An 18755-nucleotide genomic window follows, 5' to 3' on the forward strand; every position below is an offset into this window, starting at 1 on the left:
GCCACTCAAGGATAAGGGTTAAAGAGTGTAGAGTAGTCAAAAGGACAATATAGTAATCGATAGTAATGGAAGTTCGGTAAATTTGTTAACTTAAGTGGAACAGCTCATCAGAAACTTGAAGGTCATATATGCTACATGCCTGATTTAAGGTTAAAAAAAAAGAAGCTTCTTAACAGTGAATTGTTCAAAAGAAAAAGATCTGCAGGAGGACAGCGGAAACTGTGCAAGAACAATCTGAATGTCTCCATCAAACAGTTCAGTTTGTATTCTAAATCATGGGACAAACTAACCTAAAACAGATTTTCCTGGCATGCCGCAACTCACAAAGGGGCTGCAATTGCTGAATTTGCATGCAATTAAGAATGCAAGGAAAACATGGCATTAGAAAAGACAGAGCATTCAGAACCTCTGCTACAGAATTATCCCACAGGTATCCAACATGCGAGAAATACTTCAATTGCATGATCATGGTCAGTTTTGCAAGCAATGGGTGAATATCATTATCACAACTAAAAATATGCTTCCTTTGATTGTGTATTCATAATAATAAATAAAACTTTATATTTTTACTAAAACAAATCTTTATGGGCTGAAACCATTCTAGAGCAAATCGTAATTTACTAAAATCTTTTGCTTTCTGGAAGTGCTGTTCCAAAAATTCTGCAACACATTCAAATAGTTTTGCCTTCATTTTGAAGAAGATCACTTTGCACTTGCCAATTCTGCTCAATAAATGCAATTTTCTAGCAGAGAAAGAAATGCAATTATATGTGCAATTCTATTTCATCCTCATTTCAGTTGATCTCCGCACAATTTTGCGCTACGTTTCGTGTCATTATCGTGTTGCAAAATAACTGGTTTTCTTTCACCAATGATGAAATAAGACTAGGGAATTGCGCGTCTAAGTAATATTGAATGTTCTTTTTTACATTTCTTTGATGTGCACGAAAGCTCCAGACACAATTTTTCTTTCTCAAAAGCACTTCAGACACTCAATGGTGGCGCTAAACCAGACCAAGCATCAGCCTCACTGCAATAGTTTTGTGCAAACTTTGCAAGAACAATTGTTATTGATTTATGACTTATCAAATCCAATTGAATTCTGTACCTATAAAAAAATATTCTTAGAACAGCAAAATAAATGTTACTCCTGGCGATTTTGGCTACACGATAAAAATGCTAATTTTGTTTGGATGAATATAAAATAAAATGTAGAAATCATGAAACAAGAACCAGCCTCGAATCTGACATGTGGCGTACATGACCCACTCTGATTTTGTTTTTTTCACCCTCAAACAAAACATACTGTCATTTTAATGTTACGGATTATGCAGAGCATGGAACAATCAGATACATGTTCAAATTGCATTTAAAATTCTTCATATTAGTCAGGGAAGCAAGAAACAGGGAGGGAATTCTAAATTCTAGCAGTCTGTGGAAAGAGACTAGTAGAAGCCTTGTTGCATAGGAGACATTCATATTGGGGAGAGACAGCGGGCATGTATATAACAACGATGAGGGGGAGATACATTTATACGGTTGAGGTGATAAGAAAGAGATACATTTACATAAAGTTCATAATAACAATAAGGGAGACAAAGTTCATATAAGGATGTTTCACACGTTACCTTTTGTTGTTGAATGATGACACGACACAGTTTTACAAAAACATGATAATTTCTTTATTATCGGATCGACCGGTCGAATGATGATGACGTCAAGGAATTCAAAGTCGTTCTATATGATTAAACGTTCTCCCTTCGCTCCTAAAGGGACCCTCCTCTGATCATGTCAGCTCTTTCTGACGACCCTGCTGACTGTTCGATCCGGAGGACTGCCTCTAATCTTCGACTCTAGCTCCTATATTGAGAATTTATTTTTGCTATGACATCAGACGTCTAGTCTCAAAACGTGATCGACTCACATGGTTTAAACATACATTTCCAAAACACACTTCTGCAACAAAGAATTCTCACTAACCTATTTTTCAACCTAACTCATTTTTCAATATGTTTTAAATTGTATTGTTCATTATTTTTTTAGCTGACCTTTTTAATTCACTTTCCATAAAAGAATGAACAATTAAATTCTTTTTACAATACAAACATATCTAAACTATTTTATGTGAAATTTAACGCAAAATTCTAACATTCCATTTTCTAAATCTATTTCTGAACCTTGCTTACAAGGTTCGAGTCTCGGCTTATCCTAATCTCATTCTCCACTTATCTAATGTTTGTCTTATTTACAGGAAAAGGGGACAGCCCTTTTTCCTGTAACAGACTTTCCAGAATCTGGAGACCTCAATAGTGTAGAGATGATTATTAGTTGCTGACAGTCAGGAGTATGTACTTCAGGAGGCACAAATGCTAGGAGTTCATTGTAGAACATTCTATTAAAGTACTTGTAAAACAGACACCTGCAACATTGCAGCGATGAGACAGACGTTGGAGTTGATGGATTGGGCTGGACATCAGATTTGAGTCTATTTTGAACTCTGTCTAAGAGGGAGAGGCTAATGGTGGAGACACCAGCCAAGTTTTCATGTGGAGCAACTTTCCGAGCCGTTTCTTTTTTTTTTTTTGATTGCCCACTCCTACTTCCCGACGCTACTACTCAAACAGTCTGCCCCAACACAATCTAAATATGACCTACATCTAATGGTGGGGGCCTCAATTTGATAGCTTTAAAAAGCATGGAGTCATCTCTACTCAACAAAATAGTTCCTGTCAGTTATGAGTTAAATAGCTTTTGTTTAGGGCATATCAACCCTTTTCAGGTTATTTGATGTCAAATCAAGTAATTTTGGGAAAATCTTTTATTCTTCAAATATTTATTAATGATTTTTGGTTTGGTTGTTTTGTCGAGAAAAATGGTTTTGTTTTGACTTTGCCAAACATGATTGAGTTTTCATATTTAAGATACGTTAAATAGAATCTATGAGCAAAAAACAAGAAAAAGAATGTAGTTAGAGTAGTAGCATCATCTATTGGCTGGAGGTGGTAGGGAGAGGATGAAAAATGGAGGGAGAAGAGAAAGAAAATGCAAAGTGATTTTTTTTTTTTTTTTTTTACAGAGATCACCACTTATCAAGGCCCGAAAGCCACTCAGGGATAAGGGTTATTGCAAGTACATTACGTTAGTGAGGAGATTTCATGAAGTGTTTACTTAAGGGGGCGGTTCATTAGGAATTTGTTAACATTAGACTTGAAGACATCCAAGTTGTAGTCCGGAGGGAAGCAGGCAGACGGAACAGAGTTCCACAGGCGTGCAGTTCTAAGAAAGAAGCTTTGTTCATGAAATCCGCGTTTTGATTTAGGCACAGATATAGAGTGGGGGAAATTTTTCACAGTGATAAGAAATTGATCACATTCTTCATCTTTGCCTGACTGTGTGCATATAATTATTCATTTTCAACTGAGAACATTTGAGTCGATTACATGTCAAACTGAAAACTAAAGATACTGGACCCTGTGAATTGCCTAATACCTTCAATACTCTTTTCCATTGCCGATATTTTGTGTCCCTATGCTTGCTTTACAAATGTTTTAATGGAATGTGTTCTGACGAACTTAAAACACTTGTATTCCCTTCACGTAAATACCCCTGACTAATCCTACAAGCAGCAAAATCCCACCCTTACACTCTAGAGATACGGAGGTACTGGAAAGCCTTCCACTCTAATAGTTTCTTCCCTTAAACTGCTAAACTTTAGAATTCCCCAGCTGCCTGCTATCCTAAATGTACTGGTGCAAAAATTCAAGTGTAATGTGAACAAATATCTTGCTGCTCAACTCCCTACATAGTATCCATGTCTAATTGGTCTCAAATGATAGATCTTTACGTTCAAGTGGCATTGTGCTTCGTTTGAGATTTAATAATAGAAAAAAAGAACACCTGTCCTTATAGTTAGCTTTTATAGTTAGCTTATTAATTTAATAGTTAGCTTATTAATTTAATCCTTAAACAAAAATCTTTTACACTATTGATACTATATGAAAAGTTTGATTAAATTTTGTTAAATATTGGTTGTGGACCGACAAGGGCTCGTAAGAAAGACATAAGATGATAGTGGAAACAAAATATATTGAACAGAAAAACAAATATAGCAAATAAAGAGGGGGGTTACTGATTGTCAAGTGTACATAACATCGAGAGCCATATTTTGACGGTTTTTATAATAAGTAGGTAATTCATTGTTATTCGTAAGGTAGACACTACAACAATAGTTCATTCAATAGCTCCCCTTGCTGATGACTGTTCCTGAATTTATCTTATCTTAATAATTATAAAACTCTGAGGATCGTCCGACCGTCCTTGATTGAATCTTGTACATACATATATATATATATATTGTTGTTGTTGTTGGCAGAACTCGGATACAAATATACATTTTTGCTCATTAGGATTGAGCCAGCCCTAGTTACAAAGTGTTTTAGATGATCCATGAGGCGCAACTTTTATGTCGCACACACCTCAGATGTCATCATTCGCTGCAGCAAACATGTGCTTGACATGCAGGTTGCCAGTACACCATTACGTGGAGTACCACCTTGTCACCTACCTGCCAGACGAGTTTATTTAGGAGTGCATATCCCCCAATGAATTAAACGTGCCCCCAGATACTAACCTGGAAATTCCTATAATTATATATATATATATATATATATATTTAAATCTAGATAAGATGTGTGCACGATTTTACCGTAAAAAACGTTGGATTCAATGTCATAATTAATACATAAGAGCTTAAATACAGTACTTATCTGATAGCTAAATGTTTTGGTTTAGATGCTAGCTTATGGCACTTAAGTCTTTTCTTAAAATTTGAAATCACTACTACATACTGGGTACAATATAATAATCAATAGAGAATTGCCTCTATAATAATAAGTACCAAATCTGCATAAATCAAAATATCATATTTAGGAATATTTTACGACCGAACAACACCGTTTTTTTCAAACACTATTTTTAATCTGACAAATGATAACATATTTGAGAAACATATTCTATTTCCAAAAATCTATTTAATAGAAAATTTAATAGATCTATTTTTTGAAGTTTACTCTGATAATAACCTAATATTTCTGATTTTTTTTTTTTTTCGATTTTTGTGAATTTTCTGAAATTTGATAATTTATTTTATTTGGAAATTTGAAAAGTTATTTGGATTATTGTAATTATTTTGAGTATTATTCGCACAATCGATGTAAACTTTAACATTCTTTGGGTTTATTTTGTCAAAGAAATTTTTCTTTCGGTTGTTCGGAAATCTTAATAGAATCTGAAGTAGAACCCTTTATTTCATCAATAGAATCCCGTTCTGTTTGCTATGACTGGTTAGAAGTCCTAGTTAATTCGCAATTTTATTTTTAGAGTAACCCACATTGGGGATTTGACCTCCAACCATCAAAGGAGTGTAACTTACAACTGATTTTTACAAAGTACTTTATCCACTACGCCATGAGTCCTTTGCAGACTGATGCAGAAATTTCAGAGTTTCACATAGATTCCAAAAATGTTGTGCAAACAATCAAGATGAGAACAGTAGTTTGAAAAATTTAAATACGGGTGGAACGATAAAATCGTCGCCATAGAAAAGACATGTTTCTATTTCTGTTTAATGAAAACCGGTTTTCTTTTTTTGTTGCAGGTCATCTACTAGTTGGCCAGTTGTGTACAGATCCCAATAGCGATAGAGGCCTTCTATCATGTTTGAAAGTGATACAACGTTCAACGAGCGAGATTGGAAATGCGCGGCTGTACAACTCATGCTCTACCGATTCAAGTTATGACAACAGGACCGTTGCCAGCACTCTCAAAATACAAATCGAGACGGTGCAACGCTTGAGGGCATGGCTCAACGCATCGGATGACCGACAGTTATGATCTTTGGTGTAGTTTTAAGTGAGGGCCACATCATGCCACCTCAAATCTTTGAAGTCAGCTTGAAAGTCAACACCAAAGTGTACCTGGATGTGCTGAAGAGTGTGGTGATCCCCTGGTGCAATCAGGTGGCCACTGGAAGACCCCGAGTGTGGTAGCAGGACTCGGCACCAGCCCACAAGTCCAAAGAGACCCCGACTCGGTTTCAGAAGGAGTGCTACGATTTTGTTCCTTTCTTTCACTGTTCACCCTATTCCCCCGACCCGAACCTGCCGTATTACTTCGTTTGGTCACTAACCACAACACCAAAGCCAACCTGATTGCTGTCATCCACTTGTGGAAATGGCATGTTCCCAGTTCTAGACTCATATCAAGGCGGTGATTGAGGCTGAAGGCGGTTACATTGAATAGATGTCAGCTTTACGACAGAATCAAGTTACCTGAATTGATTTTTTCAAAAGAAATTTCAACAAATTTGTAGCATTGTTTTCTTTAGAGCAACAGCTTGATCGTTTCCATTTTGGAATAACCTTTCAAATCAAGATTGTTTTTTTGAATCATGCAAAAAAAGAGAAACACATCTTAAAGCGAACTATAATTCACACATAACTTTAAGATGTCTGTTTATCGTAAAAAAAATCATCACTGAACAATGTGTTAACTTCAATTCCTAACATGTGTTGATTATTGCCATCAACGATGTTGATATTGGCGAATGACAACAAATCATCACCTACACCAACACCACTGAAGAGCACCCCCCTCCCTTTCCAATCAGTTTCCTTTCATTATCCCAGCGTCATCAATTGTTACGGATAATGAAATGTAATTCTCTCAGTAAGAAGCAAGATTGATCAGACGAGATGGCCGCTTTCCAAAGTCTTCTTTCTAACAATCGACATGGATTAATGAAGATTGACTGACGAGCTGTGACGCTGCAGACACGGATCTAACAACACTGTTCGCATTTCTTTCTTTAATTTTATTAAATTTATCTGCGGTCAGGATAAGTCATCCCTCGGGGGGGGGGGATACAAATGAGTGCAAGCCGGACATTAAGCAGGCGAGTGGAGGCGTAAAAAGACAGATTGAGTCATCAGTGGTGTGGTGAGATAACAGAACAATGGGCGAGAAATAAAGATGAAGAAAGCCAAGTGGGAAAAGAATTGGGATGAAGGGAACGGGCAGTAAACAGACAGCTGTGAAAAATGATGGGCAGGGGCAAGTCGACCGGTAAATGGCTGGGAAAGAAGCCAGAATGATAGACGAATTGCTGATCAATATCAACAGAACTGGTAAATGCCAGTAAAAACTATTGCGAGTTGAATTAGAACAACGAGAATCGTGGTTTTCTTTAGAGGTGATAAAGAAGGTGGGCTCCCTCTACCGTGCTAGAATATAACTTACACCAGAAAGCATCTACATCTTTATTAAGCCCATGCATAGAGCATTGATGCCACATTGTTGGTTACATATGTGCATACATGTTTCAGTAGAATTTCAATTCAAGAATGACACTTCATCAGACCAAAACAGAATCGATATTGAAACGAGACTCAAAATTACATTAGTTTTTATAAGATATTCAGGTGTTTTTTACGTTCTGAAAGAAAGTGGGGTGTATACTTTGTGAATGCGAGCAGTAGGGGTTTTGGAGGGAGGTGTGCTGGGAGAAGGGGGGAAGTACGATTTGATGCGGTTACGCTGCAGTTGAGAAGTGTTAGTATTCTTTGAACTTGGCGGTTGTTTATTGGTCTAAGTTTTTGCTTTGATCTGAAGTAATATTATGCTCTTATTGTCGCTACTTATCTAAGGACTTTATGACTTTTTCTTTTCTGGTGGCGACTTCATTTTCCTATTGATAAGTTTTATTTATTTATTCTATTCATCACTTTTTTTTTATTCGTTCATTTGTTTCTAGCTTTCAAATGCTTTCTTTATTTATAAGATATATGTCCATATGGTCAAATTAACAGTTAGTTGAACAGATGTATGGGCTTGAAACATGTATGCACCTATGTAACCAATGTTTGTATAATAAACAAACCTATATATATATATATATATAAATTGGTCCTGTAATAATAAATACAAAATCTGCACGAATTAAAAAGATATTTGATGACTAACAAGATCAGGCGCCTTCACCCCACCGTTAGTCATAAATAAATGCTTTTAGCTACTGTGTTTAATTTTTCTTTTGACCTTCACTAACCGTTGAATAGTCGCTCTCTACTTATTGCTACTTATTCTACTAATTATCATGGAAATACAGTATTGGGAAAAATCAACTGATATCGTTTTTATTGTTTCCTTGAGTTTGTCATTCAGTCAGATCCATTGGTATATAAAATGGTTCATGTTAAGATGAAAATAGAAGAGGAAATAAAAGGTCAACGATGAACCCGAGGTAAGGATTGCAAAGTGTTGAAATTAATAGTAACGAATATGATGTCACATGGTTCCAAGCGAGAGTGTGACAGGAGGGGACATCTGTTTGAGAGCATGTAGCACACATAGACATGGAAATTGATATGGGATGAGAGAATATGATTAAACAGTGATTATCGTCTACCATAATCGTCAGTGATTTGAAACAAAGATAAAGTCTTCTGTTGCAATATTTTGGACGTATAATGGGGTATGATCCCACACAGTCGGACGATTCTATTTATAAACGATGCTGCTAGGAACTGACGAATCGAATTAATTCACGTTCTGCTACCAACCAATCAGAAACTAGAATTGCTCCATAAATATTAAACCTTTTCTGTAGCAATTTCACATGTTTTTTTTCCATCTTTAATTAGATAAAATACTTTTTGTATACCAAAAATTTAATATTTTTGGATTTTGTCTCGATGAATACCCTGTAAAGACACAATATCTTCAAAGAGAAGTACTGCAGAAACATGTATGCACATATGTAGCCAATAATCTTTGTATAAATAAACACGTTATAATCTCGCTCTGTTGAGTCATCAAGCACTTTTTGATAAACACAGGAGTTTCAGTGGATTTATATCTAGCAAACTAATACTATACAACCATCATATTATCTATATATCTATAAAAGTGAAAATCTGTGTGTGCGTGTGTACCAAATACCAAATAACTGTCAATTTTCGGTCTAGAGACTCGAGATTTGACATAAGGAGCATTGAGATTTGGGAAAATCTTTTTAATCGGTTTTCAGCCAGAAATTTGGCTGTCAAGGGGTCAAAGTTCAACGATTTGACCTTTGAAAACTCTACCAAACTCCTCTACCAATTTTGAGTCTAAACACTTGAAATGTTAAATGTAAGTTACTTGAGCATGGATCAAACTTTTTAATTTGATTTGAGCCCAAAAAAATAAATGTCAAGCAGCTAAAATTGGTGTTAAAATTAAAAAAAAAAAATTACCTTTGCGGTCTCTAACAAATTACTCAACTAATTTCTGGTTTAAACATTTGAAATTTTACATAAAGAGTATTCATAGATAAGGCAAGCTTTTTTATTGGTTTGGGTCAAAAAAGAGTTGACCTTTGCGGTGTCTAGCAAACTACTCAGCCAATTTTGGATATAAACATTTGAAATTTATACATAACAGGTATTTAGCCATGCGGCAAGCATTTTAATAAGTTTGGGCGAAAATTTAGCTGCCTAAAGGTCAAAATTGGAAGAGCCGATTCTACCAAATTCCTCTGCCAATTTTGAGTCTAAAGACTTGAAATTTTAGATGTAGGTAATTTGGATATGGGTAAAACTTTATATTTTGATTTGGAGACCAAAATAATACATATTAAGGGGTCAAAATTGGGTCAAAGTTAAAAAGAAAAATTGACCTCTGCGGTCTTGTATAGACTGCAGTGGTCAATTTTTCAATTATTCAGACATATTTTGGTCTAAACATTTGAAATCTTATATAAAGTGTATTCACACGCAGGGCAAGTTATGAACAGTGCATAGGGCCCATGCAAAGCCAGGCAGAACTGCTAGTATATATATAAGTGAAATTGTCTGTGTGTGTACATATCCCTACCAACTACTTTGTCAATTTTCAGTCTACAGACTCGAGATTTTACAAATCTTTTTAATCGGTTTTCAGCCACAAATTTGGCTGTCAAGGGGTCAAAATTCAACGATTTGATCTTTGAAAACTCTACGAAACTCCCTTGCTAATTTTGGGTCCAAACACTGGAAATTTGAAGTGTAGGTTACTTGGACATGGATCAAACTTTTTAATTTGATTTGAGCCCAAAACAATAAATGTTTAGGGGTTAAAATTGGGATCAAAGTTTTAAAAAATTTGACCGCTGTGGTCTCTACCAAATTACACAGCCAATTTTTGGTTAAAACATTTCTAATTTTTGTATTCAGACATGGGGCAAGCTTTTTAATCGGCTTTTGGCCGAAAATTTGGCTGCCAAGGGATTAAAGTTCAAAAGATTTTACCTTTGCAGTCTCTAGCAAACTATTCTGCCTAGTTTGGGGGCTAAACTTAAAATTTTACGTTAAGGATATTCAGACATGCAGCAAGCTTTTTAATGAGTTTTGGGGCGAAAATTTGGCTGCTAAGAGGTCAAAATTAAGAGTTGACCTTTGCAGACTCTACCAAACTTCTCCACCAATTTTGGGTCTAAACACTTGAAATTTTGGATGTAGGTTATCTAGATGTGAGTCAAACTTTTTAATATATATTTACATATGCACATAGTTATGAACAATACACAGGGCCCGAGCATAGGTGGGCTGAACTGCTAGTATATATATATATATATATATATATATATATACTAAAAGACTACCACTTGAAGGAGCAGTTTTGCACCTTTTTGTGCCCACTACAAAGTTTAAAAGCAAGATATGATAATGAATCGTATGCTTAAATTTCTTATTGTATTTTTGATAAAAATCCATTATATGATTTTCGTTCTAGAACATATCTAAAATTTTAAGCTTAACTGATCATCAAACGAAATTGAAATTCAGGGAATCTTGTTTATTTGGTGTTTAACTACTATAAATCAAATTTAATGCAAATCTGAAATATTTGAATTTTCAAATGAAAGGAGGTGTTCATATGATGCCCCTAAAACTCTTCAAAATACTGTAAAGAAAATAAAATTTGTGAATATTTATTAATGTATATCTAATGCCTTTTGTTAAAATTCCAAAAAAAAATAAGCATTTGGCAGTTGCATTTCAAAATTCAAAATGATCTGTTAATTAGTTTAAGAGTAAACCCGATGCTTAGAAATATATAAAAACACACATACCTAACTTTCTACATATAGATATGCATATACACCCAAGAATAATAAATATTTTAAAGGAACATGTTTAAAAAAATATTTATTAAAGATAAAATCCGAATGTTGAAAATATTTTCTACCAATCATGATTAACAACGTTTTTGCAACTGAACCACTGATTTCCCAAATATCGGTTCAGTTGCATCACCATTAAGCCAACCATTATAATTTTGAGCTACCAAAAATAATGAATGCTAATATTCAAACGTTATATACTGTCCTCTTCAATCCGACATGACGCAATCATATGAGTCGGCAACTTTCATGTCATCAATATTAAACAGATATAATTCATTTAATAGCCTCATCAGAGATCAAAGAGTTGTATTGGTATTGGAATTGATCCAACATATAGAAGATGAAATCAACGAGTGACTAGTGGGGTATTTTTTATTGGTGTGGGAGTGAAGTGCTTCTTGTGAGACAAAATGAATTTTAAAGATGATTCACTAAAAGTATCCTATACCTCTATAAGTCCACCATTCGCCCTTGTATGGCGTACTGTTGTCACATTTGGGCTGGTGCATCTGCTGCTTGTCTCTTACTCCTGGACAGGGTTCAAAAGAGAGTCACCAACCTGATAGGTCCTGAACTGTCATCTAGGCTTCAGTCTCTGTCTCATCGACGAAATGTTGCCTTCCTCTGCCTGTTCTACAAATACTTTAATGGTGAATGCTCTGATGAACTGCAAACACTTGTACCTCCTTGATGTGACTACCCCCAACAAACCTGACAAGCACCCCTCTCTACAGTCCCACCCCTTTACAGTAGAGATCCCTAGGTGTAAGAAAGCCTTTTACTCCAATAGTTTCTTCCCTAGAACTGCAAGTCTTTGGAACTCCCTTTCCGGGATTCTGCTTTCCCAACTGTACTGATATGCAGAAGTTCAAGTGTAATGTGAACAAACATCTTTTTACTCATCTCCCTTCATAATACCCCTGCAAATTATGTCCCGGATAGTAGCCCCCTACTTCTAAGTGGCACTGTGTCTTGTTTAGGGTGAAAACTGAATATAAAAAAAAAAAGAGGATTCAGAACAGAAGCTGAACTCGACACAAATGCAACCAAGACAAGTCATCTTCAATTCTTCATAAAATTTAGATCCCGACTTTTATGCCTATTCTATCAAACGCTTTGGCCAATGAGAGCTGTGGATCTCAAAAGTCTGAAAGTGTTCGATTAATACGGCCTACACCAAATTCTATGAGTTCACTGGCACCATTTCATCACAAATAGACAAGCTGGGACACATTGCAGGATTATCCCCCTTAACTAATCTCTTTTAAAAAGGAAACTTCACTGGTTCAGCCAGGTTGCATGCTTCAATCCAGGAGAGTTCATCCACAAAGCAATAGCTCTAGAACCAAGATTGGTGAAAATGTCCAGGAAGCCAGCTGGAGATGTGGTTGTACATCATCAACACAAATGTTGAATCTAACTCCGGTTCACAGGTCTATGATGTCCGCCACTGGTCCCAAGAATGGTTTCTCAGGACTTGTACATGATCTGTATTCATCTAGGACACTGTGCGTTCTACAGGAGAAGTCAGCTGAATTTGTGACTGCATGCTAGTACAAATATAAAGTTAGAAATATATGGATATATATACAAATATCTCTGCATAAGATCACTCCTAAACTAATTAATCGATCATCATGAATTTAGGAATACACCTACTACGCATAAGTGTGGTAATGTAAGCTATTTTTAGTTTAATTTAGCTTTGTTCAAAGAGATCGAAGAGCGGGGGGGGGGGGAATTCCTCTGTGAAAATTCAGATATCTTTTCTTTTTGTGGCATCAAATATTGATTAAGAAATATTCCCTTTCGCTTTCTTTGAAATATTTTAAAGTGTTTTAGGGGACATAATATGGATACAATCTCTCATTTTAGAATTCAAATATTTCAGATTTGCATTAAACTGAAATGTATGATCATTAGATACCAATTAGGTGAAACTTTGCGAATTTCAATTATTTTCTTAAGATCCTATAATCCTAAGCCTTGAATGTTAGACATTTTTGAATCAACATCGTGTAATTCATTTTGATCAAAATTGGAATAAGGATTATAAACATTAGGTTTAACATTTTAACTTTAGTAAGACGATATAAAAGTGGAGCAGAACTTTTGTTTGAGAAAACAAATTTTCATCGTTCTGGGATAAGTATTCTTCTCATGGAAACATATATAAGCAGGGAGACCCAACGTTGTCCAGGATTGAATGAAGATCAACAAATATCCCGCCTTCTCATACTTTTATTGTCATCGAAACCAGTGAAATCGTCTTCTTTTTAAAAATCAAATTGATTGATTGATTGCTCTAGTTAGGGACCCACCCCTACAGTGCACCAGGAGGAAGCTTCACATGCCTCCCCACAATGCATTCAAATCTATATTGCACCGTAGTTGATTTTATAAAATTATCTGTAAATCATGGCTTCTCTTCAAGTTTAAAATACAAAAGTCAAGTATCATAATTCAATTGTGCTTTCAAAACAAAACATTCATTTTGAACACACCCATGTCATATTAAAGAACCTGCTGTTGATTTTATGAAATCAAATTACATAATCACTTAAGTTAAAGTTAAATGTACAAAAGTCAAGTATCATAATTCAATTGTGCTCTAAAAAGTAACATTCATTTCAAATTTGCTCCTGTCTTATAAAAGAATCTGCAGTTGATTTTACAGGTTGGGCCTTTATGCTTGTGCTGTGATAATACTTCTCAACTGCACTTGTGATGTTAGGTTGTATAAAAGTGTTAACTTTGGTCAAAATCGTACTTCCTTTTTTAGTTGGATTTTTTGATTATCGATTTTTTACATTATCGATTTTTTTGATTATCGATTTTCGATACTTATCAGATGCATTCAGATACAAAACCTACATCAAGTACTTTCGCGTGAAATTTTAAAAATCAACCCATCTGTTTTTGAGTCCATAAGACAAAGTTTCTTTTATACAAGGTGTTCCAAAAAATTTGACGTCATTTCGCAGATCAATAATTTTGTCAATTTTCCTTGATTTTGTCAAATTTTCACAGCTTGTATAGAAACAGTTCAAGATTTTATGTTTATTGTTTGACATTTATCTCTTTTCAGGTTGAGAAATGCCATTCACGTCAAAAGAAAAGTCATTTTGCATGTTGGAATATTCTTGAACAGTAACCCAAGACCGTGCAGTTTGCCTTCTTTGTAAAATTTGCAAAAAACGCACCAAGTAGTAAACAAATTTGGACTTGGCACCAAAAATTTAAAGAGAAAGGCTGCTTATGCAGGGTTCAAGGATTTGGATGACCATCAACATTAGAAGAGATGGGAAAGTTCTTGAAACATTCCTGGGAAGTCCTCAGAAGTCTGTAAGAAGAGCAAGTGTGGAAACCAAGATTCCTCGAACAAAAATTTGGCATATTCTGAGGAAATGATTGCAAATGAAAACCTGCAGGCTGCAGCTCGTTCAAGATTTAAAGGTATCTGACAAGCGAAAACAAAGAATTTTGCATTGATAAGCTAGAGAAACTTGTAAAAGAGGAGTTTGATGAGCGTCTAATTTTTAGTGATGAAGCCATGTTTCATATGAATGACAAAGTCAATAAGCATTTGGGGTGAAGAAAAATCCCATGCTACAATTGAGCATGAGAGGGACTCACCAAAAGTGATTATGTTCTACGCCATCTCCAAAAATCAAATTCATGGACCGTTTTTCTTTGAAAGAAATGTGAATGGGGATGTTTATCTGCAAATGCTTCAAAACTATTTGATCATTGAAAATGAACATGAAAGCTTCATTATTCAATGGGATGTGGCTCCACCTCACTGAAAGCTCACTGTACGGGCCTATTGCAATGAGAATCTGCCAGAGAGATGGGTCTGGTGTCGTGGTAAGGAAGACAATTTGCTGCTGAAATGGCCACCATGATCATCTGACCTGACACCGTGTGATTTTTTTCCTCTGGGAATATGTGAAAGGACTCGTCTATGTCTCCCCTCTTCCTGCTAACATTGAAGAACTCAAGCAGAGAATCACTGCCGCACTGGAGAATGTTACCAAACACATGCTACAGTATGCTTGTTGCGAATTTGATTACTGACTTGACGTGTACAGAGACACAAGCGTCACTCATATTGAACATTTGTGAAAATTATTAAATCGGTTATAGAATCTACAAATCTTTGTTTGTTTTTTTTCTCTTTAAAAACTTATGATGTTCAGTTTGCAGTTTCATTAAGATACACTGAGTAGTTTTCAAGATATTGGTATTTAAAATGATGTCAAATTTTTTAGGGACACCCTGTATATATATATATATATATATATATATATATATATATTATATAATTTTTTATGTACATAATTTACTCATGAACTTATAAATCAATGATTAATTATCATGGAGTATATTTTAGGCAACATGGTGTAATGTGGGAATTTTCATTGTTTAATGGATTGAAATATTTTTATTTGCATCTTATGATTCACATTTTTACCACTTGCTGTTTTTGTATTCACACGGTTTTTTTCACATCTGACCTCGCTAAGCAATCTTCTGCCCTGCTATCTGTAGATGCTTTCAAGACATTTAAATAGGAAATAAGTTATATTAAACAAGTTAAAATACCGAATATTCAATATGCAACATTATGAATGAGATAGAATATTAAAATATGGAACACAAACATTAAAAGGCCAGAGCACCTACAATATCACAAAAAGAAATAATGTTCGCTACTTTAAATTCTTTGTTATATGGTTCCAAATGATTATCTTCATATAAGAATCTCCATTAGTTGGTTGGAAGGAAACATAGAATAAGGAAGTTCTTGTGTTGCAAAACAAGGACATCAGTATTCGAGATGATGGAGTTCACACACCGGATATCCCGGCCCCACATGATTGCTTCCAGGTCTCACCTCTCAACATTGGTATCCTTTGCATATTGGGTATGTAAACATTCTAGTTCTGGAGAGGGTAGTAGGGTTCCACAGAAGTAACGAAGAATAATTTCATTTACTATTTGAAAACAATGATCTGCAAACTGAACATGTCTTGCTTTGATAAAAGATGAAAATGAACAATCCACTTTTGTTGATTAAATAAATAGTATAATTCCAAATTCGATATATATATATATATATATATATATATATATATATATTATATATACACATACATACCAGAGTCTGACAAAATGTATTTGAAGGTTTGAGGTTACTTCTATAGTTACTTGATCACAAAGATTCCTACAAATACTAAAATGCAAATAGCTATAATTGTTTTCCTTATCTGTTTCATTGAAATTCACTTTCTTCTTCACTCTCCAAGGAAAAGAAGTTTTCACAAAAATGTGTAACATCCAAATACTTTGAACGAATGAAAATCGTTTCAAATTCCAAAACATAACACCTATGTGTGGATATAGTAAACCAGTGCGAACTTAGAAATTCCTATGAGCCCTTGTCAATAAATTCAGTTTTTTTTGTCAATAAATTCAGGGTTTTTTGTCAATAAATTCAGTTTTCTCCAGAATTCTTAAGCTGGCTGTGTATTGAAGAACACCACGAATATTGCTCATTTCTCCTTCCTGTACCTTTGGGACTGAGAACGGCAAGACAGAAAGGACTCCATCACTCACATACCAACATTCCATCTTGCATGTACATATCTACACATTAGCAAGAGTCGGGCAAACAAATGAACTGCTACTCATATTTATACACACACTTACAAAAAACAAGGTAAACCAACGCACATACACAATGCCATGCTGCCAAATATTCACATATGTATCTTTCTTATAGTTACACTTGAACTTGTAAGTACTAACAAATTTCTTCACCAAACATGGGTTCGTATAAATGATGGAAAGTGACTTTTATATTTTTATCTATTGCATAAAAATATTTTGTTATAATTTAGTCTTTCTCAAATTTTAATTTAGAAAATTCGGTTTATCTTTTAGATAGCACTTGCTACCTGGTGACCCTTCTATTCTTTCCACGTTTCATTTTATTTCAACTTTTGTATGCATGCCCATATATATCCTTTTATTTTATTTCTTCACTAAAACGCAACTTTCATCCCCAAAACTATATTAAATATTGGCATGGTTCATGGCTATACTCAAAGACACTCTCGTTATCCAAAATGGCCTCTACCAATGCCTGGGACCATACCATATATGAATGAAAACTTTGTGCAAATAACATCCAAGTTGCAAACACAAGCCCAAATAATCAAAATACACAGTAATTAGTATGCTGCCTGAATAAGACACAATCGAGTAGGTTTATTGCATGCGAGATTAGTCTGCGGACATTTTGTTTAGAATTATTTGTATTTTGAATCAAAAATGCGTTTCATTTCTAAATATATATTTATAGAATTACACACACACATTATATATATATATATATATATATATATATATATATATATATATATATATATATATATCCACCATCTGGTAATGTTCACAAATCATATTCTAGGTATTCCACTTGAAAAAAACCTGACTTATTTACTAACATCCAATAAGCATGGAAGCATTGCTAATGTTTGTAAGTTTATTCCATCATCATCAACCAAAAAAAGAAATAAAACAAAACAGAATTATCAAAGTCTATTTCAGCTATGAAAGCAAAACGTTGTTTGGTGGTTGCCAATATTGAAATGATGCCATGTATTCCCTCAGAAGAACTGTTGACAAGCCGAGTAGACCTGGCTTTCTTTTTGTCAGAGACTATCCAAATTATGATAATATCGATTCTGATTGATTGTTATAGCAAAATGATCTAATTGATCAGGGGAAAGTTTTGTATTGGAAATATCGATTTGAGGTAGAGCTTTCATGATATTTTCCAAATAACCAAACGCTGGAGTCAATGATTCGATTGCCATTTATGGCAGACTTTTATTACACAACGATTAAATTGCCCCAAGAGAGGGAGCTCCTTAAAATCAGGGACGCACACAAATTTACCTTGGGGAGGGGGAGGGGGAGGGGGGTATTCTCGATTTCCCATCCACTTCTTTTGCCGCCTAACACATGCCTGCATTAAAACAGACGTTAAACTGAATGTGGTACACGTTAATAACTGATACTTTTTTAAAAAAATGTTTAAACCAAACAAGGCAAATTGCCATGCAAGTGTAAAAATCTACTGTGAAGGAGGCCAGCTCTATAGGGCAATCTGTGTGGGGAGTTGATCAGCAAGATGTTTGTTTACATTTACATTTCTGCACCTTGATATGGTTAGGAGAATGGAGAGGAACTTCTAAAAGCTGGCGGTCCAATCAAAGAATTTTCCTGCATTTAAGACAAGGAAGGGGTAGAATTTTTCCATTAGTGAGACGAGTTTGGTGTATTTTTATTGAGGAGGAATCAAAATGCTGTATATGTTCATAAAGTTAAAGAAAATAAACTTAATTATATTTTAAGATGAATATCATCCTCTTCTTTGCGAGTTCAAGCAATATTTTTCCTGTTAGCGATAATTAGACGGAAACATTTGAGTGACACTTTAAATGTCAGAAGCAATTTTGAAGTAGAAATTTCAGATTAACCA

The 18755-nt window shown here is 34.8% G+C and overlaps 1 protein-coding gene and 1 long non-coding RNA gene across 2 annotated transcripts in view; one reads left to right on the forward strand and one right to left on the reverse strand.

The window, feature by feature from the left end:
* Nucleotides 1-14447, forward strand: part of LOC145286334 (uncharacterized) — a 347817-nt gene extending 333370 nt beyond the window's left edge. The window contains exon 3 of the long non-coding RNA XR_013869141.1: nt 14292-14447. This is a non-coding gene — a long non-coding RNA (uncharacterized LOC145286334). The remainder of the gene's footprint in view (nt 1-14291) is intronic.
* LOC145286333 (neuronal calcium sensor 1-like) overlaps nt 1-18755 on the reverse strand; it is a 682613-nt gene that overhangs the window by 153747 nt on the left and 510111 nt on the right. The window lies entirely within an intron of this gene.

Source organism: Euprymna scolopes, chromosome 10 (genome assembly GCF_053919585.1).
Source record: "Euprymna scolopes isolate OS-2025 chromosome 10, ASM5391958v1, whole genome shotgun sequence".
Lineage (NCBI taxonomy): Eukaryota > Metazoa > Mollusca > Cephalopoda > Sepiida > Sepiolidae > Euprymna > Euprymna scolopes.